Genomic DNA, 25,603 nt, shown 5'->3' with positions numbered 1-25,603 from the left:
ATCGTTTGTTTACACATTGTTCTGTGCCACCGGAGATAGGAGACCGGTTCTTTATCTAAAGCACCAATATTATGTATCGGATTTATGAAACTTTTTTTGTTGTAAACTTTCAAATAAATCACGAGCGACGGTTAAAATCTTTTCAAGGTCATTCAGGAGGGTGACCTTGACGACATGTTATGGTTATCGGAGCTACCCGTAAGTATCGTATTTATTAAATTTCTTTGTTAATAATTTTTTTGTATATAACACAAAAACTAAGGCCGAGCGGCGGTAACATGTATAGGAAAAAGTTGTTCAGAATGATGAACTTGACAACATATTGAAGGTCATCAAAATCGGTGAGGAATCGCTAATGTAAATAATTACCAAAATTTATTATTAGCAGTGCACTGATTCAGTACCGACGCTCGACATATTTCTTTTATAAATTGTATTATAGTACGATTTAAGAGAAAATCTAGATCTACCAGTAGTACTAAACTACTATTCAATAGCAATACGAAGGTATGAATATAATAAAATTAAATTTTTGTGAAATCAATAAAAACATGTATAAAATGAAATATTTGACAACCATTGACAAACATTTTGTTATTTAAATTGAAATTGTTACAGACTTTGTAAAGATGGCAAATAAAGAAAACTTTCTAAAACAAGATAAATGATCGCAGGATTAATTAACTGCAGCTCTGGAAGCCATTCAAAATAACACTTTTGTACGTCGAGCCTGCATTGAATATGGTATTCCCCAAAAAACTCTTAAAAGAAGATTTAAATCTGGAAACGCAATAAAAGATGGAATGGGACCTACCTGTTTGTTTGGAATGAAAAATGAGGAAAAGATAGTAAACCACATCAAAACAATGCAAAAGCGTGGTTTTCCGCTTACTCGAGATGATCTTCGTACATTGGCTTATAATTTTGCCAATCAGCTTAAAGTAAAACATAAATTTAATAATAATACTCAAAAAGCTGGATATGACTGGCTTTATTCATTTTTATCTAGACATCCTAATATTTCTTTACGCAAATCAGAAAGTTTATCTCTTGTTGTTAGTAGAAGTCTTGCTATGAACAGACAAAAAGTAAGTGAGTATTTTAGAGTTTTGGGTGAAATTTTTGAACAAAATGGACTGTTTAATAAGACAGGTTCTATTTGTAATATGGATGAAACTGGCTTACAATAAAACAATCGTCCTGGCCATGTTATTGCTGAAAAAGAATCAAAATCTGCTTTTTCTGTTACTTCTGAAGAAAGAGGAGAAACAATGATAAGTTGCTATAATGCAGAAGGCGTGTACCTTTCTCTTGCCTGTATAATGAAAGGCAAAAATAAAAATGTTTGAAAAATCAGCTTATATAAATATTCAATTATTTTTTGACTGACTTAGAAAACACTTTTTTTCCCCGAAAATTGAAAGAAACTGTTGCTTTGATTCTAGATGGTCATTCTACTCATTGCAATTCTATTAAAATGCTTGAATTCGCAGAATTCAAAGGCCTTTTATTAAATCGTCTTCCCAGTCATATCGCGCATTATCTACAGCCTCTAGATTGAGCTGTTTTTAAATCAATAAAAAAGAATTTTTTATGATGCTACATCTAAATGGCTAAAAAATCATCCTGGCGGACAACTTACACGGTTACAATTGAAGAGCTATTAAATGAAACATGGTGCAACTCAGCAACACCACCAAACGTTATCTCAGGATTTAGAAGTACCGAAATTTATCCATTTAACCCTGATGCAATTCCAGACTATGCATTTATAAATTCTGATTTATAAATTTTACTCCACTAATTTTCCCGTTACTTGAAATTTCTTTTGAAAATGACATTGAGATTAATGACGTAATTACTTCAACAACTATACACAATATTGATTTACAATTTGATAGTATCAATCAAAGTGTACAATCAACAGAAACATCTCCAACAAAATTATTAAATGAAGTTTGCCCAGTTTCCATCTATAACAAAAGACGTTACATTAAAATGTAATACAAATAATCAAATAATTTTGTTAACTTCTTCTGAAAATGTTAAAAAATTAAAATTAAAAAATGTATCCAAAAAACCTATTAAAAATATAAATAAAAAATTCAGAAAGAAACAGTTTATTTCAAAACTGTTTCAAGTAGCTGCTCCAAACAAAAAATGAAAATCGCATCTGATGATAACATATCAAATGTATGTGTTGAATGTAAGAAGAATTATAAGCTTACAGAGAAAAAAGTAGATTGGATTCAATGCATACGCTGTAAGCGACGGTTGCATGAAACATGCACATCATTTGTCGATGTTTGCCACGAATAATTTTCCGTAGTATATCTGAAGATTAATTACACTTTATCTTCTGCATTTTTTAGATTTATTTTTGTTTTAAAATATTTTCGTTAAATAAATGTATCAAACTACAAAAAAAGACGGAAATGTATTAAGATGAAATAGAAAAAATAAGTTCTCAAGACATTTCCAATGAAAATACTGATGTTGAATGATACCATCTGAAACTCATCGAATCCGAAATTCCGAAATCCGAAAATTAGTCTTTATTTATAGATTTCGTTTATAGACTTTATTTCTCTCTAATAAGTGAAAAATGGACGTCACTTCTCTTTACAAAGAACATGCGTGAATAGAGTCACTCTTTCTGCACTCTCATCCCAATAAACCTAATCTAATCTTAACCAATTTCTAATTTGAAACTATTTTATATGTAAATATACTAACTAGCAACGCTGATCAAAATATCGAAGAACGTGATTAATTTTGTTAATAATTTTCCAGTCAAATACAATAAATGTGAGGATAAATCAGATTTTGTCAAATATTTGTTACAAATTTTGTTACAAATTTTGTTAACAAAATGACTACAAATTTAATGCAAAATCTATTACATCTAATCTTGTTGGCACATCATCAGCAGAACGTAACAAAATCTGTTAACCCATTTCGGACCAAAATGTCACATTTTATTCTTAACTTTTAACGCTCTATCTTTTGATGTAATCAACCTAGTAAAAATTTTTTTACTATCCATTTTCGAACGAAAAAAGCCTCCTCTTTCAGATGCCGCTAAATCGCAACAATTTACGAATTATCGTATTTTTTTCATAATAATTTGTAAATTGCGGACAATTAACGGCTTATTATTACTGAAAATAATGGGATTAATATTCGCAGTTTATTTTCGATTAAATACACAATTTTTAAGATGGCGGATTCAATATGGCAACCAAAAAAGTGTAAAAATCGTTGATTTTTCTTCATTTTTCCTAAATTTCTCCATGAATTCTTTCTCGAAAACTGTTTTATGCACGGACTATTATCAGTTTATAAATTTACTTATTAGTATATATTAATGGACAAATTCATAAAGTTATTAGTCAGTAAATTAAAAATAGTAGAAATTGTTGGTTATTAAGTTTTATTGCTGCTATATATAGTATATATAAATTGAGTTTCTTTCCTAGCATCTATCTTTTTTTGTTTACTCTCCGATTCTTTTGAAAAAACGGAAAAGTGGAAGCGTGGTCGGCTCACGAGCTGAAATCATTGGAAGATATAATTATAGATATTATTAGGTTTTTTATGTACCTGTAACGTAAATAAAGTCGCTGAAAATTATGTTGAAAATGTGTGTGCTTGGGCGTTAATGGGTTAATAATATTATTGAATTAATAAAATCAATTCCAATTACATTGATTTTGTTGATTCAACTTTTTTTTCAGCGTATTCTGATCCATACTAAAGATAGCTAAAAATGCTAATAAAAATATACACGCTTATATCATTTTGAAATATTAAAGATTTTTTTACAAATAAAATTACATACCGTTTACTGTGCTGACTCTCATTTGTTTTTTTTTTGTTTTTTTTACAAAACAATAAACGCGTATTTTGCGTCTGCTATTTAGCTTTTACTTTTTGAAAATAAATGGTAAATAACTTTCTATATAAATTATTTGCTCTCTGCGATAACAGTCATTCACGAAATTAGCGAGAGAACTAATTAGTGTTACGGAAAGAAGTTAATAATATGCTTAGAGACTTTCGAGAATACTTTGATATATTTGAGTATCAATTTAACAGGTCTTTTTAATAATAAACTGGACATCACAAACACGCGTTTTGCACACGCTTTTTGGTTTTTTTACTTTTTTATTTAAATAAATTGTATTAATTACTTTCTATATAAATTTATATTTGCTAAATTTGCGATAATAGTCGCTTATGCAATTGGTGCAATAAGAGAATTAAATAGAGTATCATAGAAAAAAATCAACAATAATTCGAAATATTTGAGAAGACTTTAAGAGAAATGAGTATTAATTTTACATTCCTTTTTTTAGATAGGAAATATTATTCAGAAATTTATTGTGACAAAACTACTGCATTATAGCGAATCTTCTTCAATCGTGACGTTTCTTTGTAATTAAGTCACAAATTTTTACAATCTTAATTTTAATCTTCTAAAGGAGAAGAAAAGATAGAAATGTAATATATTTTATATGCTTTTTCCATGAAAAATTTGTTATTATATATATATTTTTTTATTTTTCAGTTTCATCTGTTCGTGATATTTATACGTATATATACGTGTAATATCGGAGGGTATACTCTCCAATTTTAAGCAAGTATTAAACATTATTTATTTGTACTTGTATTATTTTAACTTGAATTAAAATTAGCTATAATTTAAATTGATATTAATTTTAATTAAATTTGAATTGAAATTTATATACTTTGATATCGATATTGATATATACAAATATAACTCTTGCAGACAAAACACAGAAACGCTTACCGAGCGGCAAAAAGCGATACGATAGCCCATAAACTGCTGGTTTTTACAAAAAAAACGGCATGTTGAACACTACATCAAAATAGCGCATAGTATTATTTCTTCAAGATCTAAAATTATCCCTTCTTTGAGTTGTTAAAATCTAAGCATCAACCTTCTATTTGCACCAACCTGAATTAATAGCATTTTTTATTAATAAAAACATATATATTTCCAAAAAAGTAAAACTATATATATTATAACTACAAACATTTCGGTCTCTGTCCGATTACCTTCATAAATTATAACCTTTAATATATTATGTTATATAGTATGTTTGCAATTATATAATATAGATTATTTTTTTGTACAATAAGTTTATTTTCAATATTAACTTATTTGATAGCTCTTTGCACTTTTAATATTTTGATATTATATAATTATTATGATGTCAAACTTATCCGAGGTATGCACGATCACCGTCGCAAACGTAATTTCCTTCAGAACACAACGCTCGCACACATAATACTTCCGCGCGAAATATATAAAAAAATCACGTAAGTCACGACGTAACGTCGCGAGCTATCAATATCGCCGTGAAACTCGCCGCGGAATCTCGATCTCGATCGCCACGCGGCGACCTCGTCGAGTACCACCAATTCGGTATGTGGAAAGCCGTCAACAATACATACGATATATTCGACTCCAAACATCCACTTCAGGGTCAAAATGGATTTTTTTATTATGGATGGACTAGAGATCTTGTATAAAAGATTAGATATCAATCCATAAAATAGTCGCGATTATTCATATATCTACATATATGTATATGTTACATGTATCCCTGTACGTCTGTATCTCTCTCTCTCTCTCTCTCTCTCTCTCTCTCTTTCTCTCTCTTCTTAATCAACAAGGTTCCCCATTGCTGCCACCATTTTGTTCAAAAACTAATCTTCGCGGACGACCAAGAACCCCAATAAAACAGTACGTGATATCCACGTTAATGCTACGTTGTTCGGCATCGTGAAATCCACGTGAATATTCGAGTGGACATCCGCTCAAAAACGGTACTAGAATCTATGTGGATGCGATCATAGGTTCGACGTAGAAACCATGTAAAAATTTTACGAATTTTAGGCCGGTATTCATAGTCGGATCTTATATTTAAGATCATCTTAAGTACTGTCTTAAGATGCCATCAACCAATCACAGAGCCGTATTAGCATCTTAAGACATTGCTTGAGACGATCTTGAAATAAGATTTGACTATGAATACCGGCCTTAGAAACATTCTCGTATTATATACGTATTCACTAAATTTCTTGAAGTAAAACGTCACTCCAAAAGAATGGAATTTTACTCAAAGCGATAGTAAAATATGGCCACTCGAAATGAAGTGATATCTCGATCACTTCTTATGAAAATGAATTTTTCGCTCGATAACCCATACAGTACAGAAGCTTGCAGTTATATTGCAGCAACGTTGCAATATTGCACATTGCTGAGCAATATTGTAGATATATTGCAGAAACATAGACTTGTAATATTTCATTAAAATATTACAGTAACATTTCAGAAACATTTAGCTATAATTTATCCATATAATATTATATATCATATGTTGTATGTGTAAATTTATTATTTATTTATTTTATTATAAGTGAATGAGATTTTTATCACTTGGGCTTTTGAGATTTTTTTATTAACAATGAGATACGTAACTTGCGCCAAATTCGCGCGTGGCATTGTACGCAAGACCAGTGGTGTAAGTTTTCACTCGCTAGTATCAAGAATGTCTCGATAGTGGGGGCACGTACGCACAATTTAGATTCTTTAAACAGTGTTATTTTTAAAGGGTTATACACGCATTATTTTCTTATGAAGAAAAAAACTTTCTTTTGGGTGTTAAATTATCATAAAATTACCAAAAAATATGTATCTTAGCTAGGAATTCAGAAATTAATATTATATACAATATATATATATATATATATATATATATATATACACATATATATATGTGTGTCATATGTATTAAATGTTAGATAAAAATTTTATAAGAAATATAATTATAATTACACTTAATATAACCTTTTTTCTTTATTTACGGCGCGATCAAACACATACTTCTCGTGCCTAAACGGCCTTTTTTATTATGGATTATTATAATTATTTTATTATAGTAAGGTATTGTAATAAGCATAATATTTTATATTTTTGTGGATTTTTTAATTTTTTGATTTATAGTTTTCAAATTATTTATTTTTTAATTTTACTTATATTTTTTGTAAAGAACTATTTTGTGTTAACGTTTATTATTGTAATAATTATTCTGTACTCCTGGATTTAATGTAAAAAATATTTTAATTTTCTCTTATTTATATATAAATAATTTAAAAAATACTAAGAATAGCAGATACTGGCATATAAATTAATTGTTAAAAAATTTAAATACGTAGTTAAATGGCAAGAACAGATAGTTCTTATTACTCATTCACCGCCAGACTGTACGTGTTGCGAAAATTTTGCTCGATTTTTGCTGTCAATTTGTCGACAGATTATGTCAAGAGATGCCTTTGTGATGACAATTTGTTGTCATATTTTGTCAATAGATTCTGTCTACAAAACATAAATATAATGTTGATACAAATAACATCAAATTTGTCATTAATCTTTGAATAAGTTTGATGCCAATTGGCGACAATTTACTACTAGTTTGGTTACTAAGTTGTTAATAAACAACAAATAATTAAAACTTTTAGATTGTTACTTTAAATAATGACCTAGTCAACATATGTCAAAGTCATTAAAATCAGTGAAGTCGTTCCTAATATACAATTTAAACATGTAGTCTTTATTTTTATTATTAAGTTACTTACTTTTCATTACATAGTTTCACTTTCGGAAATGCTCAAAAAGAAATAGCTTTAAACTCAACCCAAAATGGATTTTATGTAAGTTGCAGTGTTTAATTATTCAATGCATAGCCATAACATACCACTGTGATGCAATACATAATACTTTCTCATATATGTATCTACTATCAACTCGTAAAACTCAGAAGAAAGAAGGGTATACATCAGTTTTTGCGTTTTCGTCTTTGTCGTACTATCTCTTTTTCGCCCTTTTGCTCCTTCACGTCCCCTCTCTATGTATAACTCGTACTTTATACAATATATACATACAACATACACATAAAATGTATGAGCTGCTGCGCCAGATCCGAGAATTTTCCACGCTTCAAACCGCGTGATAGAAAACTGCAATTCTTGAACTACGGAACACTCCCAATCCGTTATGACACGACAGAATTGCAACGCGACGGTGCATTACTCGATAAGAAGGCCGTTGACCTTTCTTCTTTTCCTAAACTTTGTAGAAGTAAAATGTAAACTAAGTCAATTTCGAAGATAAAGTGTGCACCTACATTGAGACAAGATAATCTATAAGAATGTGCAAATTATGACAACACAGTTACCATCAGTGTATTGTGTTTAGATAACTTATAAAATTATCTAAAGATAAAATAAATTATATGTAAATGCATCTTAGATAAATTAAAAATGATTTAAGAGAGGAAAAACACGGTATAGACTAAAAATTATTTTTTGAAAATTTTTAAATAAGAATAATATACACAAATAAAATTTGGTCTTACGAAAGTACATGTTATAATATGTATGTGAAAAAAAAATGAGCCCAATATCTTCATTTTTGTACCTTCCAGAGTTAACATAAACTGACCTTAAAAAAACTGATTAACACAGCAATACGAGTTTAGAAACTAACATTTTAAGTTTATTAGATAAGTAAACAATAAAATAAAATATTTTATGTTTCAATCTAAATTGATTATATAGTAAAAAATAACAACGTTTTTTTAATAAAGATCAATATTATTAAATAAAATTAAGAACAGTACAAAAAACAATAAACTTACTACGTATATATAGAATATATAGAAGAAATAACTCGTATAGGACGTGCACTTTAAAATCATTTTGCTTTACCATCATCTCTCAAATGCCTTGCCCGTGCACGCGCGATATTAACATAATATTTACTTTAGTCGATGGAAAACGGAAGTAAATTTCTCTGCTGAAGAATAAAACATGAAGATACTACATGTGCACGCGCGCGTGTATGTGTGTATGTATGTGAGTTTTACAAACAGTAAATATATTAAAATGTCGAATTGCAAACTCAAGGAAACTGAAATACTCGTCATCTATCGAGTATTTATTCGAAAAATCAAATTGTTTGATTTTATATAAGTTTTGAAGCATATTTAAGTCGTTTACACATTAATTTTCGAGTATACAGTATACAGTACAAAATTATTAACTCAAATTATATCACAAAACAAGTACTTGAGTAAGGTTTTCATATTAAAATAAATTTATAAGATCAAAAACGATGAAAACCGTGTTATGAATAACATAAACTGGTATGCGTATTGTAGAAAACTGTAAACTTATATATGTTAATCCCAGATCTTAAAACACAATATTAAAAAGAGCAACAACACACAGAGTATTCGACAAAGCGCTAGAGACAAGTGTAACGTTCGTGTAGTCAGAGGCAGAATGAGCGAGACTTATTTTTCGTTAGTCATTTTCGACAAAATGTTAAACAAACAATAATAAGAATTGCACTCTGTGTCCTTCTGTAAATTGATGCCATTAACTTGCTCCTTAATATGAATCATTTCTGAAATTAACCTTTTTTGCTATCTTGATTCAGAATCTAATATTTTAACGTTATTCCAAACACGTAGTTATTTTTTAGCATGTGTTCTGTTAACATTAACGAGTCTTTTATAATTGTTTGTATTGTTGTTTTATTTTATAAGTTTTAAAATAGCTGAGCAATTTTACGACATTTTGCTTCTCATAACGTTGTACAATTCTTGTGAATTTCTCTCGCAATTGAATTTTATTTAGCAGAAGTTAGAAGCTACACTGGTAAAAATCGATGCAAATTTACAAAAAAAATTTACTTATTTTTTGATAAATTTATTGATTATTTCTAATTTTTTTTAAATTAAAAATTATATTATCTCTTACTTAAAGTGAAAATACTGGAATATTGTGAAAAATTAATTACATTTAGTATATTTACGAATTATTTGTAAATTTACTTTCAGTATTGTTAAATTTATCCATAATATTAAATACATGTGCTTAAATTTCACTCCTATATAATAAATTTACAGTCTGGGATAAAAATTTTACTTTCAGTATTGTGATATTACGGTATTTCAGTAAAAAGTGTGATGCGCACTAGAGTGTGCGCATTGAAAATTGTTCTAATTCTAACTTGTGACGATTGTCACTGCGTCCCGGGGCCGACCATCCGCCCCACTACACGGGACTCGGCGTCCACGGACGCCCCTCCCGAAAGTCTAGTATCCCCGTCGAGAACCGATTCCACCACGCTGCTGGGAGCGCGTGGGGATCGCCCCGACGGGTATAAAAGTCGAGCTCGACCCGGATCGAGCATCATTCTATGGTGGAATTAGAAAGGTGAAGCATTGCGCATAATGGCTGCCGTTTCTATTTCGACCAATTAGGTGCATGCACCAATGCAAGCCGCAAATTTTAAAGAAAATTTGTGCGATACGAAATAAAAAACTTCATTTATAAGTTAATATTCATTATTTTTATATATTTACGTCTAATATATTTTTTTATACCTATAAATATCATATTACATAACAAAAGAAAGGATAAAACTATCATAAAATTTTAGTTTGTATATAAATATAACATTGTATAAAAAAATAAAATAAATAAAAATATAATATCCAAAAAACAATAAAATTATTATAAAACTTTGTTTGTTATGTGCTTCATTTTTTTCATATTTTTTTTTCTCCTAATACATTTTTCTTTATTCTTAAATTTAAATTTCTTAAACATATATAAGTTCGAGTTCTGACTAGACAATGAATTATTTGTTTTGAATATAAATTGCAATCAATCTTCGAAAAGACGCAATCAGTAACTTTATTAAATATCCCACTTTCTTTACTTAATCCATTACCATGGAATTTTATGAACTCTTCTTCCATAATTTTAGCAACTATTTGAAAACCCTCCGAGGGATAAATACAATTATCCTTTGATATGTACGATAACCAATCATGCCTATCAAGTGGTTCCATTGTCTTTGTAAGTAAACCAAGATAAGAATGAGAAAAGCGAAAACAACCCAGATAGCCAAGCGAGATTAAGCATATCGGGCAAATTAATGCACTGCATGTATGTTGTGAACTTGCTCACAATTTGCTGTCATTGTAATTTAACGTGGAACGAAGTTAACATCAGGAGAGCAAATAACCTTCATGAGTTTATAAAATTATAAGTGCATGCATTGAGGAATAATAAACTTGTCACATTGACTGCAAATTATGCATGCATGTTGACAACTTGCCGTCAGTTTGTTGAATTCTAATGTAGAATTTTACATGATGTCAGAACAACAGACAGTTTAAGGAAACACTTTGGCTTTAGTTTGATAAAATTAATAGGGAATATTTGACAGCAAAATAACAACTCGTTGCCTTTATTTGGCTATCTGGGAATGTGCAACATAATCTGCGATGTAAATTAAAGCTTCTGATTCAATTTTCTGATGCGCTACTTCTTTTTCAAAGTCTTCCAATAGCCTTAATTCGTCTGTCGTAGCACTTCTAAACTGAATTTCTGAATTAGTTGGAGAAATCTCTGAAGATACACTGAGTGAACCTCTAAAGAAATCTTTAAAAAAACTTAACCAAATGTATGAACACATAACCTTACGAAAAAACACCCAAGATTTTGGTGTTTACACCTAACTTTGAGTGTTTACATTCCATTTTTGGTATTAACGTCTAAATTTTTAGTGTTACCACCGACATTTAAGTATCGATACTCAAAGTTTCGGTGTCAAAATCCAATTTTTTGTGTCAACACCAAAAATTTGGGTGTTGACACCAAAAGTTAAGTGTCGACACCAAAAGTTGAGTGTCAACACCAAAATTCCAGTGTCAATATTGGTACTTTGGGTGTCGACATTCGGGTTTCAGTGTTGATGACACCCAATTATAAAACAAAAAATAAAAATTATAAAATGCAAAGTTAAAACTTTGACTTATTATTATGAGGCCACATTATACATATACCTAATTTTGAATTTTATATGTATATATATGTGTAGACACAGATTTATATATATATATATATATATATATATATATATATATATATATGCATATAAAATTCGAAGTTATATTATGTAGTTATATATATAAGGTTATGGAAGAAGATAAATTGAACAATGAAATTAATAAGTAAATAAATTAATGCTATTTATTTTTAATATGTTTTGCAAAATTAAATTGCATTTATAAAAAATAATATAATTGCGTCAGTTTATAACATATACACATATAGGTATATGTAGACAATAACAAGTATGCATATCGATAAGTCAAATTGGCGTAGCAGGTAGAGTACAAGGTTCGTCATCCTCAGGTCCCAAGTTCAAACCTAGCAGCGGCAAGTAAAAATAAAATAAAAAATTACATAATTTAAATTTAATTAATTAATAAAAATTTATTCTAAATGTAGTATGTGCTGTTGATAAAAATAATTTTAAAAAAATGAAATTTTTATTTTATTTTATTTTTCTTTGTAACTGTTGTGTAACGGTTAGATAACATGTAATTATAACATGTTATATTGCTGAGTCGGAAATTGTAACTTACATGTAAGTTACGTGTAATTTCAGAGTAACGTAACCTGTTATATTCGGTTACATTGCTGTTACACTGCTGCTATATTACTGTGTTCACTGGGTAGAATCACAGTATCAATTATCTAACCAATCTTTACAAATTTTAATTGACAATATGAATGATTTCTATAAAATTAACGTTCAATATATTTATCGAAACAATTAGTTTTAAATAATTCAAGTATTAATTTCTATTGATAATTTATTTTTAGAAAATGACTTATTCAAAAAAGCACACAATTCACAAAATGGATATTTCAAATCAAGGTTTGTAACAGACAAATATTATATAAATAATTTCAATTATGTCAAACCTAAGTGTATTACTTTAAGTGACAACACAAGATATTATTACATTCTAATAAAAGAAACTCTAGTTAATCTTTTTACAAATTCCAATTTCTCTTCTGAATATTTTGATTTTAAAGAGATTTCTTTAGAGAATATATTTTCTAATTTAACAGATGGAAATTCATTAAAAAATAATAATTTTTTTAAACAAAATCCCAATGTTTTACAACTTATGTTGTATCAGGATGCATTCAAAATTTGTAATCCTTTAGGTGCATCCAGAATAAAACATAAAATTGTTGGGCTTTATTTTACAGTTGCAAATATTCCTGCTTGGCAACATGTTGAAATAAATCAAATTAATTTAGTTAATGTATGAAAAAGATTTGAAGAGACTTGGAAAGTCAGAACTTTTCAATATTATTGTACAAGATTTGAAAGATATTGAACAAATAGGTATAGAAATTAATTATAAAAATAAAATAATAATTCTTAAAGGAATTATTAGCTTTAGTAGGAGATAATCTGGGCAGTCACTTTATTGGGGATTCAATGAAAACTTTAACATGTCAGGTTATTTTTGTCTTTATTGTCATATTAACAAAATTAAAGAAAATTCACAACTTATAACGTTAAAATTTGAAAAAAGAACAATTGAAACTTACAAAGAAAATATAAATAATATAGTGAATGATAGTCAACCTAGTAGAGAAATTAAGTTAAATTCAGTTTTTAATAATTTGAATTTTTTTCATGTCTGTTAACCTGGAATACCACCTTGTATTTCACATGATCTTTTTGAAGGAATTGTTCAATATAATGTCATGTTGATAGTAAATAAATTGGTTGCTAAAAATTATTTACTTAAAAATATATTAATAAGAAACTCAGCAATATTTATTTCCAAAATGAAAAAATCTATCTGCCATCAATAAAAAAGTCAGAAAAGTTAAATGGCACTCATAGTCAAAATATGAAAATATTAAACGTATTACCTTTTGCCTTGATTAGATTAAATAAATTAAATGACTTTAAGGGGATGCTGGAGTCGTCTGTTTTACCGATTGAATTATTATTATTTTTAATTAGGCCTATTTTTTTACTAATTTCATAGAATTAAAAATCCTTCTCCAGAATTAAAGTATAGACAATAACAAATAGTGCCTACCTATAATATTATGTAAAAAACAAAAAAAGTTAGAAAATTATATTTTTGTGCAGTCGCCTCGTATCTTTCATTTGTAACACATAAGTTTTAAAGACTCTGTACGTACAAATAACTAGTACGCACTAATCTTATTACATGAAAGAATAATAAAATGCTTGCAGAAATGAGCTAGAAGCTTTGGTGTAAGAAAAAAGCTTCAGAGAAAATTTCGTATATATGTGTGAGTGAGAAATCGGTCCGAGGCGGTCCGAGGATAGAAACAGAGCACTAGTTTAATTTACAGATTAATATTAATATATGTATTTTAATTCTGGAAAAGAATTTCTAAATCTATAAAAGAAATATATACGAAATTTCATTAATGATGTACACGAATGACTCTACATTATCGACCTCGATCAAGTTTGAGAGGCAGTTCAGCATCCCCTTAAAGAGTGGAAATTACTTCTTCTTGTGGAATATTGATTTTATTATTGTCGTATTTTATTCTTTTTTGGTTGGTTATTTTTTGTTGATGAGATGACTAGATTTGCGTTGATCTGAAAATGTGAGCCAATGGGAGCACGCGTCGTGAGGCAGTACTGGAAGTCGCTGCTAGGTGTGGTGGTGGCGCGAGGGAAGAAGAAGATAGAGAGACAGACGTATGGCTGCATAGAAGGTTGTTTACACTCAAGTTTATATTTGCATTTATTCCAATTATATTTGAGCCATTAAAAAATCAGTGCGTGATTATTTGTCGCTACCCCCTACACTCCACCTTCCACACATCTATTACAAAAAATAGTAAACATTGTGTTAGCTTTTAAAATATTGATTGGTAAAATTGCATTGTTACACTATTTGATTGAAAAATACTTAGAAGCTCGTCAAATATTATTTTCATCTAACAAATTAAGATTTAAACATCATTATTTAATCCATTATGCTTATAATTTATTAAGAAAATTTGGCCCACTACGACATTTATGGACCTTAGGATTCAAGCACAAACATCAGTACTTTAAACAGGTTATTCGTTATACGAATAATTATAAAAATGTCCTTTTTTCTCTCTCTCGAAAACATCAACTTTTACAAGCTTATAATTCTTCGTTAAATTCTTTATATTATAATAAAGTTATATCAGAAGATGCTAGGCTTCTTGAACAAAATATAACATTTCAAGAAATAAATGAAATTCATGAGATTCATGAAAATCAATATTATTTTTCTTTTTCGGTAAGCTTTAGAGGTATAATTTATAAGAAAAATAGTTTTGTGTTATACGAAAGAGATGCTTTTGGATATTACAATCTGTGTGAAATTAAATATCTTATTATTGACCTAAAATTTGAAAACTTACACTTTTTTGGTAATAACATAAGTATTTGTTATAATTCAATTAATGGTTTGTTTGAAAAAATATCAATAGGGGATAATACAAAAATATTTATTAGTTGTAAAGATCTTATCTCTCCCGAAATTATCTTAATGCAAAAAAATGGTGGCAGTCCTTAATTTATTATATATTTTTATTTTTACTTGTAATTTACTTATGTGAAAGATTAATTTTTATTTTTAATAAAACTTTAATAAAATTTGATTCTTAAGTTTGAGATATGTGAAAACATACAGGGTATTAGAAATAGGTTTATAGAAAGAAATACAAAAATTTTTTAAAATAATAGTTAATGTCAAAACAAATACAAAACATATACAGGGTGTTTTAAAACATATGGGTCAACGTTCCTAAAAAGATAGAAAGGATCGAGATGAACATAAAAGTTTAATATTGTGGGTTAGATCTTGGGTTAGGTCTTGAGTTAGGTTCCACCAATAATCGAGGTATTAATTTTTCACATTATGCGAATGAGAGCGCGCCGAGTAAAGAACTCGATCCGCTCGAGCCATAACACGGAAAAATAATCTATCGGAAATGTATGATAAGCTTTTATTATTTACTATTCACAATTACGATAGAAATTAATTAGATTATTTGCAGATTCTATACGTTAATATCTCGATTATTGGTGGACTTAACCCAAGACAATATTGGACTTTTATATTCATCTTGATCCCTTTTACCTTTTTACGAGCGTGTTAACCCACATGTTTTGGGACACCCTGTATAATAGATATTCTAATTAAAATATTTCTAACGAAGCTACTTTTTCTTCCGTTAAAATAATTAGTTTCTTCAACATAATTTTTAAATATATTGAAATTTTTGTAAAATTAGATTGATACATATTTTTAATATAAAAATAAGTTTTTTTTTCAGAAAAAAAAAAATTTTTAATATAAATATTTAGACTTTCTTTATGACAAGAAATAATCATAATACATTTTTTTGTCTAATATTTTGAAAGTAGATTATAAAAGCTATGAATTTTTTTAACAAAAAATGCTTTTAGTTGATACCCATATCTTTAATGATTTTATAAACAACTAGCTATGCCCTGCCATGCGTTGCTGTGGCTCTCTATTCTTATGCTACGTTTTTTTCAAATTTTCTTTGCTTTCGTTGTTTAACTTTCAAGAGTCTTGCTTTACTGTTGCTCTTTTTATTTTATTTTTGAATAAGCATTTATCTATCTTTAATAAGTCTAATATTCATTTATTCACGTACTTCTAACTTTTTTTTCTAAAAGCTGCCATGGATTTAGAAATCCATTCAAAAGACTGTTTTAAATAAGTTCCTTTTTTTCAATAAAATAACAACCATTTTTATTTTTCTTATTACCTTAATTTAAACACAATAGAAACATTCTTCGCCTCTCCCGGTCTCTCCCCGTCACTCCTGGTCTCTCCCCGTCTTTCCTGGTCTCTCCCCGTCTCTACTCGTCTCTCCCGGTCTCTCCCCGTTTCTCTCCGTCTCTCCCGGTCTCTCCCGGTCTCTCCCGGTCTCTCCCCGTCTCTCCCTGTCTCTCCCGGTCTCTCCCGGTTTCTCCCGGTCTCTTCTCGTCTCTCCCGGTCTCTCCCCGTTTCTCTCCGTCTCTCCCGGTCTCTCCCCGTCTCTCCCTGTTTCCCCCCCTGTCTCTCCCCATCATTTTTAAAACACACGGTATTTGCATACATAAAAACACTCCCGATTACGAATTTAACTTTTTGTCAAATTAAAAAAAAACATTTATAAAATATTTTTTAAAAATAAAAATAATATTATGTCCATCATTTTTGTAACACACGGTATTTCCAAAATCAGATCCCATAAAAACACTCCATGTTACGAATACAACGTTGTGTCAAAATTTCCTAAAAATATCATTTGTAAAATTTTTTTTTTTTTTAATTATGACTATCATTTTTGATACAACCGGTATTACAAAAAACTGACCCCATAAGAAAACTCGCATTAACGAATACAACGTTGTTTCTAAATTACAATAAAATAACATTAAATAAAATTGTTTTAAATAAAATTATGGCCAGCATTTTTGAAACACGGTATTTCCAATTTCAGACCCCATAAGAACAATCCGGGATACGAATTCAACGTTGTGTCAAAATTACAAAAAAATATCATTTGAAAAATATTTTTTTTTTAAAGACTCATATTGAAAAAAATTGCTTCCGAAATGATACACAAATATGCTAAAACTTTCATGGATAAAGATGAAGATGGACATATTTTGAATGATGGATCTTGTACAATGTTTCACAAACTTCAAGAACGCTGTTGTTATATGAAACGAATAAAAAACAATCTACAGAAAAATCAAAAACAATTCAAACTAAAAAGCGGAAATTTCATGTAATGGCAGGTTGTTCCAATTATCAAGATTTACCTTCTTCTAGTACTTCAACAAATACTAATGATTCTTGGAAAGATACTTATGATAAAAACTCTTTTCAAAATATGATGGAAACTTGTTATGTTGAGCAACGCAAATTCTTGGAAAATTTTCAAAAACCACCTTCTATGAATGATATAAAACAAAAGTTTCCAATTCTTTTTAAACTGGAAAGTATTATCTTTCACTTCGATTAAACTTACATCTAAAAAATTAGATGATTTACCGAAAATTATGAAAGAAAAATCCACAAAAATAGTGGAATATGCAATTCAGAACAAATATTTACAATCAAATAATAATGAAGACTATTGTATCCAGTCATTGCAGTTTTTTGCATTATATTTTAAAGAGAATTTTGGAAAAACGTTTTACAATATCGAGGTAAAAATTATAAGATGTACGTATTTTGAAGTTTTATCAAATTTATTTTATAATATTTATATAATTACATTCAATTCATTTTAGAATGAAAATATTAATATAACTAGAATATTACAAATAAATGCACCCTGTATTGTGTCGATTGGTAAGATTATTATACTATTATTGGGTCGGAATAAAAGTTTGTAGCTTTTTCAATAGGTTTTATTAGATTTTTCAAGTTTTTTGAATGGAGAATGAAATCATGAAGCTGACTAAAAGATAACAAAAATAGAATACAATGGCACATACATTGAGCCTATGCACAAATATGTAAATATTGTCTATGAATTTAAACTTAAATTTAAATTTGAATTAAAACTTAAAAAAATGTTACGAACTTTTGTTCCAATCAATACTATCATTATCATTTTACTTAAGCTTTTTAGTATAAGCTTTTACACTTATTTTCTTCGTTTAAGTGTTTGTAAGAAAAAGACAACAATAATAAAAAATATAAATGTATTTACCATTTCAAGTAATTTTTCCATGATTTTTAACGTAACATGATAACATACTTTTATCTTACATGTTTTAAAATAATAATAAAAAAATATTAGATAAAGATAAACTATACTTAAAAAAAGTATCATTTGTGACATAAAACAGAGTTGCAAATTTTTAGTTGACCTCTCTATATTCAATTTTAACAATTATGTTATTGTGGAAACAATTAAATTTAACAATACATCTATACAATTTTATCTCGATAAACTAATAAATTTTTATTTTAATTAAAAATTGTTTTAATTTAATATTTTTACTAAAATTTCTTAAATAATTTGAATATCGATATACTTCTAATTGTGAATTATTAAAACTAATTTCAGGCAATTGTTTCCAAATTTTTGTTGAAAAACAACTTTTTTAAAAATTTTCATGCAAACATGGCAATGTGTCTTCGGTACATATCAAGTTATGTGTTTCCAATATCCTCCAGAGTTGTCAAATATGTTGGAAATAGTACAGCGGTACTGCTTCAAGATTAACCCTGATCAAGGATCTAAAGCTACCAAAAATAAAAATAGATCGACTACAAAAAATAATAAAATTAATAATAAAATTAAATAAATAAGAGAGTTTTCTGACTCTCTCTCTCTTATTAATTTTTTATACATTTAGTATTTTTATGTAAAAGAATGTTTTTTTCTATTATAAACAATTTTGTTTAATTTCATTTTAGTTTATTTTTCCAAAAATTAAAGAATTAGTTTATAAGTTAAAAGTGTAAGAAAGAATAGAATATTATATGCTAATAGCGACATTTTACTGTGAGAATCGTTGGTCTTTTACCTCCAATTTAGCAATTAAAATACAGAGTGATTTGTAATTTTACTGTTAAATATTATATTTACCATTCAAATGAAATAAAGTTTCCGGTTAATATGAATTTTACTATCAGACAGTAAACAGAAATAATATTTACTGGAAACTTCATTTCATTTGAATGATAAATATAATGTTTAGCGGTAAAATTACAAATCACTCTGTATTTTAACCATTAAATCGAAAAAAATGACCACCGATTCTCACAGTAAAATGACGTTCTTATTTCTATCAGTGTACTAACCATGGACATAGGAATATAGGGACAGAGTATAAGCTTGGTTGAAGGACGAGGGGAATGAAGCTAAAATACAGGGGGAGTTCGCCATGATACTGTGCCTAAATTTGATTGGTTATAATTCTGCGCATGCTTAATGTTACTATTTTGAAAAAAAATAGATTAATTTGAAACTGTTATTTATTTGTTATACAAATATGAATCTAGTAACATTGTTAAGTGCTATTGGATTATGAAATTATTTACTTTATTCTCTACGTTATCAAATATTTATCATAAATAAATTTTTAATTAGTCTTATATACATGCTATAATGTAAAAAAAAAATACAAATTATAAAAGTTTAGTCGAATTACTACACAATATTTAATATTTTAAATATTTATTGTTGTCTATATAAATACAAAACCTTAACAAATATACATGGCTAATATGTAATATTGTGACATAAAATATCTTATTAATACTTTGTTGAAATATTTTGGACATTTACTTACTAGGGCTCGATTCTTAAATTCATTTGCAAAAGAAATGTATGCGCAAATACCCGCTGCAACAAAAAAGTTGCAAGTTTATTAAAAGCCATACGATAGTCAATAAATTTCCAATTTTTCTATAAAAACAAAGTTTGCAACTTACATTTCTCTTGCAAATAAGCTCAAGAATCAACCCCCTGAAATATATCTTTGGAATTGCATTTAGAAATTTGGATCCAATGAGGGATATATTTATTAAATGTATGGTAACAAATATCATTATTAATTATATTTAATAAGTAACATTTATTGCCCTTTAAAAAGTACAAGTTTATTAAGTAAGTGACGCTTACTATTTGACAAAACCCTGACACAACATAATTAACTTATTTATCTTTTATTTATTTTTTAAATGTCACGTTGTGTTACGTTGATATTTTTTACGCTGCGCTTGCGCCAAATAATAACCAATCAAAAGTAGGCACAGTCAGTTTCTTCTCAATGGCTTTTGCCCTACAACGTTATACTCCGTCCCTATATTCCTATGCCTATGGTACTAACACAAAAGATATTGCGTTCCAAAATGCACTGAAAATCTATAGTTTACGTTATACATACTATAAATACTCAGTACCGGCAGTAAATTTTGGAACGCAGCCTACGCATATTAAAAACACGATTCTGTGGGTTTTATGGTAACAACTCACCAAGAGCGCAGATCAATAAGAATTTTATCAAATATTGGCTATTTTAGTGTCATTCGAGAAATCTATCTGTTGCCATTCCGCTTTATTTAAATTCGCCGGCTTATACGATAACGCGTGACCGCGCGTGGTTTTCTGGTGCAGCGGATGGCGAAAACCGCGCATTCTACAGAATACACTCACAGTTGTATATTTTTACCTAATCTTTCGTTTTGCAAACTCACCAATAACATCGGCAATAGTAAAACATCGATAATAACTACCAATAAAACCAAAAGTTTGACTATATTTGAATCCGCTTGTACGGATTGCACGGGTGGGCATCAATCCGATTTTTCTTTTCGCTTAATAATTTGTTTAGCTATTTAAATATTTATGTGAACAAATATCGCACTCATTTAAAATATTTAATTTTTGTTAAGATTAGAAGTTTATGGAAATAGGTAGCATAAGACAGAAATAATATTGGGTCAGTGTAAACGTCTCTTCATTAGTGTTGCTTTGATTACAATGTGTTAATACACTGACATCGTGAAATATACAGTGTGTTCGACATTAAGTGTAACATCGCTTACGAACGGATAGAGAAAGCTAACCTTTTACATTTACAATAGACATAATCAACTTAATTTAAAATCTATTCTGTTCCAATTTACATCTTTGATAAGTTAATAGAGATTAATCTTCAATTTATAACATTATAATGGAGAACGTAAAAAATAGTTTAATTAGCCATGGCTTCTAAGCCATTTTTAGTCTAGAAGCGGAACCTAAATTAATCATTCGAAACCATTATTATATATATTAGGGCCTTCTAGAAACAGAGAGAAAATAACAATCCTTTGTCCACCAGGTTCGAGGAAAGTTATGAAAATCGGGATTTATTGTTGATTGTTTTATAGTAGTCATATAAACCTGTGCATCCTTAGCTTTGTATCCTTGATTTATAATAAAATCAATTACACATCTTTTATGTATTAAAAGAAGAGAAAGAAATATATAAAATATGATTTTTGTTTCACATAATGTACAAGGCACCTTATTTTGACGCTTATATATATGTAAAAAATATAATATTTTAGAAAAAACTCAGGTAAAACTGCATAATAGGGCCTTATACGAGAAATCAATTGAAAAATCTTATGTATTTTTGGTCCCTGAATCTAAAACTGTTGTTAGAATTAGGGGGTCATGTCACTTGTATTTTTTAAGATATCGTCATGAAAATAACAAAAAACAGTAAATATTGCGTTTAACGAAATACAACACACACACACACACACACACAATATATTCTCAGAAAACGCGTTTCGTAAATACGATACAGTGTTTTACGTAAAGTAAACGACGTCCACGCTTGTACAGTACCACATAGGTTTGCGACTTTCCACATTGTTCGTTTCCAATGTTTTCACATTAATCAAATAGCGACATAAAATTGGTGGGTTAGAGTTAAGAAAAATTACGGGAAGGAGGTGCAGAGCCCCTCCCCCGCCCACACGTTTTCTGAGAATATATATATATATATATATAGTATGTGTGTGTGTGTGTGTGTGTGTGTGTGTGTGTGTGTGTGTGTGTGTGTGTGTGTGTGTGTATTGTACTTCGTTAAACGCAATATTTACCGTTTTTTGTTATTTTCATGACGATATCTTAAAAAATACAAGCGACCCTCTAATTCTAACAACAGTTTTAGATTCAAACTAAAGATTAGACTAAAAATACATAAAAATACACCACCTTTTAATTGATTTCTCGTATAAGGCCCTATTATGAGTTTTACCAAAATTCAAACAAAAGTTATAAGCTGTTGAGGGAAATATCAATCGGTAACAAATTTGATAGAAAAAGAAATTCCACCGTTTCCGACTCCCGTAGAAGAAAGAAACGCATCTTCTACACTGCAAAACACATCCGCTCTAAATTCCGCGAAACTATAATGGAAAAAAATGACTTTTTTTCCACTTTAGATAAGTGTGAAATTAAAACGGAATTATATATGCAGGACATTGTCTTTAATGTCCTTCATAAATAGAACGGACTAATGTCCGCCCTAACGGCTGCCCTCCCCTCAGTTGCAATAAACATCTCTATTGCTAACCGTTGGTGCCAACACGGGCACTGATCGACGAGGCAACCACCGCGGCAAATGCACGGCATGCGACCGCGACGAATTTGAGTTGTCTCCCGCGGATGACAACGCAAACGTGTGCTTCTTTTCTCACACGCTCATGTAAAGGCGAATAATGCCCGCAAGAGGAGCACACACCCGCGTCACCATCCTCGGGAAGCAACCCAAATTCGCAATCACATGCCGCATACCCACCGCGACGGCCACCGCGCCGATCGACACCCACAACTAGCACCAACAATTAACAACAAAAACACTCATCACAACTGCGAAGAGAACGGCCGTCAAAGCAGACAAGCTAACAGACTGTTGTAACAGTGAACGACAAAGCTATCGCTACCGCTCGCGCCATATTGCGTTGCCAGCATAGTTTTGTTTATTTCGTCCGCTTTAATATACATGACGGACCACATCCTTTATAATGTCCGGACCACATCCTTTATAATGTCCGGTTTAACGTCTATTCTATAATAATTATTTTCAGTCCTATTTATATAAAAGACATTGTCATACATAGATAAAATGTCACATTAAGAATTGCGCCAGTCACGCTTAAGTAAAATGGACACGTAAGAAATCCGTTCTAATATTGTATATTCCGTTATAAAATATACATGTCCTTTATATATAAAGAGGATATGCTTTGCAGTGTACATAATTATCTAATTAAATAATTATCAGGAAATACGAGTGTGTATGTGTATGTGTTCTTATTGCTTTTTTTTAAGTGGCTTATTAAACAAAACCTGTCTTCGCATTGCAAAATATTTTTCGCGAAAAAAGCTCAAGAAGGTAGTGCAAAGAAGAGTGCAATAAAGGGGAGTGCAATAAAGAGGTAGGCTAAGTAGAACGGCGCCGACACTTCCATGATTCGTACAGCATTTCATCCACTTGTTTCCACCCTAGTAAAAATGGAGTAGTGTCGCAACACTCGTCTCGAGCATTTATGCACGGACATGTAATCAATTTTCGTAGAAAATTACATTTTAGTCGTTATAAATACAAAAGCATAAATTACTTAAAAAGTGAAGTTTTTTACCCGATTAATTTTGTGCTATTCGTTAAACATATGCTTTATTATTTTAATGACTCTCCTTTAAATTTCCTCTTTAAAAAAAACTGAAAGTACATTTTTTCTTAAAAGCACACTTTCGTGGTTGTCAGTATACACATAACAAACTACTTTCTTAGTTTGTCTTTCTCATCGTTATAATGGGAAAAGGTTACCAATACTTCCATGAAATATTACTTTATTTTGATAGTATTTCTTAAGGGGTTATGTGCAATCAGTAATCTTGAAAATATCGATTTTCTGAAAAGTATTTTTTTTACAAATAGAACATCTTAAAATTGTTTTCTCAAAATTTCAAATCGATCCGAATAAAATTCGCAGATACAGGCTTAAAAAAGTTCTTCTGCTCAGGCCCGTCACAACAAGTGGCACAGGGATTCAAGTAAAGAAAAATATTCAAATGACTATTTTGTTGCCTTCTTTTTTTGCTGTATATGGTCTAAAGTTAATAATGGTGAATATAAGAAAAAAATAGGCTATAAAGTACTATCTTCATTACTGAAATAATTTTTTTAAAAATTGAGAATAAACATTTTTCACTATTATACCATCCTTAGATAACTAAATACAGCAATTTGAAATTCATATTATATCACTAGCACACATTTACTACACTTACGTGATGTATTACTTTGATTATTGTAAACTTTTTTTATCTTATCAATTATTTCACTCAAACGAGCAAGTGCATTGTTTCAAAAATTTAACAGTACCTTTTGGAGCTAAGATGTATTATTGTAAAGTTTCACTAACATTTGTTCATTACTTTTATGTTTAATACGACAATAAAAATTGAAAAATCCTGAAAATTTATCGATTCCCATAAGAGCCTATGTTAATAAAATATTTAATATCTAAATCAGAATAAATAGGTTTCATGGTTTTTTCAGCAACTGCTGAAGCCCTTCTGCTAGGTACGAGCGCGCGAAAAGGAAAACGGGCGGTGACCCTTAAGGGAGTTCCGCTGCTAAATCAAAATGAGATTTTCATGAAACTTTGTAGAGAAATTCAAATTAGTGATATAAATTAATTTTCAAAATTTCAAGTTTTAGTGATATAAATTGACTGTCAAAATTTCAGTTTTATTTCCCATAAGAGCCCATGTTAATAAAATATTTAATATCTAAATAACTAACTAGTTCAGCTTTCTGAAATTTTGACAATCAATTTATATCACTAATTTGAACTTCTCTACAAAGTTTCATGAAAATCTTCATTTTGATTTAGCAGCGGAACTCCCTTAAGGGTCTCCGCCAGTTCCGCTTTTCGCGCGTCCGTACGCAGCAGAAGAGCTGCAACAGCTACTAAAAAAACCACAAAATCTATTTATTCTGATTTTTAAAGATGTTTTATTAGAGAATGTGTCGGCGGATTCATTTAAAACAACAAGAGTTATAATCAGCTGATATAGAAGATCAGCCCGAAAACAGTTC

At 29.3% G+C, this 25,603-nt stretch overlaps 1 protein-coding gene and 1 long non-coding RNA gene across 3 annotated transcripts in view; both read right to left on the bottom strand.

Moving 5' to 3' along the window:
• Positions 1–25,603, bottom strand: part of LOC105833146 (transmembrane protein 132E) — a 301,760-nt gene that overhangs the window by 193,623 nt on the left and 82,534 nt on the right. The window lies entirely within an intron of this gene.
• On the bottom strand, positions 92–6,689 carry LOC118644283. The gene is made up of 2 exons (XR_004962092.1): positions 1,643–6,689; positions 92–1,562 (listed from the first exon to the last, which is right to left on the bottom strand). It is a non-coding gene; the product is annotated as an uncharacterized LOC118644283 (long non-coding RNA).

Source organism: Monomorium pharaonis, chromosome 2 (assembly GCF_013373865.1).
Source record: "Monomorium pharaonis isolate MP-MQ-018 chromosome 2, ASM1337386v2, whole genome shotgun sequence".
Lineage (NCBI taxonomy): Eukaryota > Metazoa > Arthropoda > Insecta > Hymenoptera > Formicidae > Monomorium > Monomorium pharaonis.
This window is presented reverse-complemented; position numbering and strand designations above follow the sequence as displayed.